Raw genomic sequence first — 2893 nt, 5'->3', positions numbered from 1 at the left:
TTGAATTGATTTTTACTCTGAAAACGTTCTCCCAAGTTTGATATTATATGGTTATAGTGTAATTAAAATTTAGGAATGGGCAGATGGTGGTATTAACGTGTACGGCCCAGTGGAGTGAGTGATCGAGCTCACGCTAGACCTGTATGCTTAGTATTTTTTATTTTATTTTTTTTTATTGCTTAGATGGGTGGACGAGCTCACAGCCCACCTGGCGCTAAGTGGTTACTGGAGCCCATAGACATCCACAACGTAAATGCGCCACCCGCCTTGAGATATAAGTTCTAAGATCTTAAGTTTAGTTACAACGGCTGCTCCACTCTTCAAACCGAAACGCGTTACTGCTTCACGGCAGAAATAGGCAGGGTGGTGGTACCCATCCGCGCGGACTCGCAAGAGGTCCTATCACCAGTAACAGCGCCCCTAGCGGCAAACGTACGCAAACGATCCCACTCCATACAAATATGAGCCAACTTTTACGCTATCGAGAACTTTAAAAAAACTCGCACTAAGCACACTGGTGTTAGGTTGTTACCAGAACCCGTAGATATTGAAACGTGAATACCACCACCATTGAGGTCGAAATTTCCCGAAGAAGGTGTATAGTGTCTGCACATTCAACAGAACCGGGGACGTCTTAAATTAGGCTGGGGCCCTTGGGCGAACAAGAATTTGAGGCCCTTTTAGAAAGTAAAAAAAAGCGAATTATAATAACATTTTTGTACTGAGTATGCCTATTTATTATAGGTAATCAAATACAATATGATATAATATGTCATTTAATGATATTAGAATGCTGCTGGTTTTTTGGTTGGATAACGGAAACCGTTATCGTAATCACTAGATGGTGTACTTAGTAAATTAGATAGGATGCGTTCGGAAATATTATTAATTACAGTAGTAATATGCGCAGTCATCGATATAATGGCGTAGTATAAATACCTTACCTTCCTACCTAAATACCTTCTGATAAGATTACTGATTTGTGAAAAAAGTGTAATGTGCCCGACAAAAATGTTCTGAGAATAAATGTGTGAGTGAAATTGTCGTTCCTTCGGGGCCCCCTAAGAATGGGGGCCCTAGGCACGGGCCCCGTGTGCCCTTATGGTAAAGACGGTATTGTACAGAACGTATGCTTTCTTCGCGGCAGAAATAGGGGTCTAATATCGACGCGGCGAGCCTTTTTTCAATTGCCCTTGTAGGCAGACGAGCGTACGGCCCACCTGATGGTGAGTGGTTACCGTCACCCATGGACTCCAGCAATGCCAGGGGCAGAGCCAAGCCGCTGCCTACCGCTTAATGCTCTCCACGAGCCTCGTTTGAAGAAGGACATGTCATAGCGCTCGGGAAACACCGTGGAGCTCCCCGCTCATTCCATAGCCGGATGGTACGTGGCAGAAACAGTACGGGCCTTAAAAACGCCAACTAGTTTAATACGAAATTGATATTCGTTCAACCAACGAAATGACGTTCTTAACAAACTTTGCCTGGTGTGTTTCTTCAGGCGCGCTCATCAAAAATACTTACGTCGCCGCCGCGCCGCTCTGAACGATAATCGAAAGAGATTTTCTTACGTTAACATGAAATTATAACTTATTAATTATATCGAGGGGTGACCATTTGGTTTAAATGACATTTTGCAACTTTAAAGGAGAGTCATTTAAAGTTTAAAATTTGAAAAAAATATCATAACAAAAAAAACTTCTTCAGCTATTTGAATGGAGTAAACTTAATTGAAGTTCATTAAAAAACATCGAACTGTTGATGCTAATACTAAATAAAACGCACTTTTAATTACAAAGATAAATGTTGCGTATTAAGCGTATATGTCGCTTAAGCCAAATACCCTTTCACCACTCGATTTGATATATACAATAAAATGGTACCGTCTTAAATCCGTCCGTAATCGCTGGGTCGTGTTACAAGGCGTTTAAACAGCGTATCCAGAGGTGATAATCCTTTATTTATTTAAAAATACACATAAGGTTTTACGCTAGTAAGCTATCATCGGGTACGCCTGCTGTATTTAAAAGCAAAAAGCACTTTACGCACTTGCTGTAACTATTCCAACCAGTAGCTAGGTACTACGGGCAGATGTATAAACCAGATAGGTAGATCTAGATATCATAGCTACTAACTACATACCCGATCCTGTAGACCGAATGGTAAATTTCGAAGTCGTCGTGGCCTAAAGGATAAGACGTCCGGTGCATTCGTATGTAGCGATGTACCTGTGTTCTAATCCCGCAGGCGGGTACCAATTTTTCTAATGAAATACGTACTCAACGAATGTTTACGATTGACTTCCACGGTGAAGGAATAACATCGTGTAATAAAAAATGAAGCCCGCAAAATTATAATTTGCGTAATCACTGGTGGTAGGACCTCTTGGGAGTCCGCACGGGTAGGTACCACCACCCCGCCTATTTCCGCCGTGAAGCAGTAATGCGTTTCGGTTCGAAGGGTGGGGTAGCCGTTGTAACTATACTGAGACCTTAGAACTTATATCTCGAGGTGGGTGGCGCATTTACATAGTAGATGTTTATGGGCTCCAGTAACCACTTAACACCAGGTGGGCTGTGAGCTCGTCCATCCATCAAAGCAATAAATAAAAAATAGTCGAATAGTCAACGTCGCCCAAAGCACGTTATTACGGATCCTCACGATCCATTAACGGTGCTTACGGTAGGTACCACAAGCACCGGTCATCGTTCTCGTCGAACCCGTCGCTTGCGACGTACGGCTCGACGAGCGAATGAACCCATAGACACAACCCACTGAGATTCTCGCCGGATCTTCTCAGTGGGTCGCGTTTTCGATCCGGTGGTAGATTCTGCGAAACACTGCTCTTGCTAGGGTCAGAGTTAGCAGCACTCCGGTTTGAGTCCCGTGAACT

The sequence above is a fragment of the Bombyx mandarina genome, chromosome 08, assembly GCF_030267445.1.
Source record: "Bombyx mandarina strain Sakado chromosome 08, ASM3026744v2".
Lineage (NCBI taxonomy): Eukaryota > Metazoa > Arthropoda > Insecta > Lepidoptera > Bombycidae > Bombyx > Bombyx mandarina.
The sequence above is the reverse complement of the archived record's forward strand: the minus strand, read 5'-3'. Positions refer to the sequence as shown.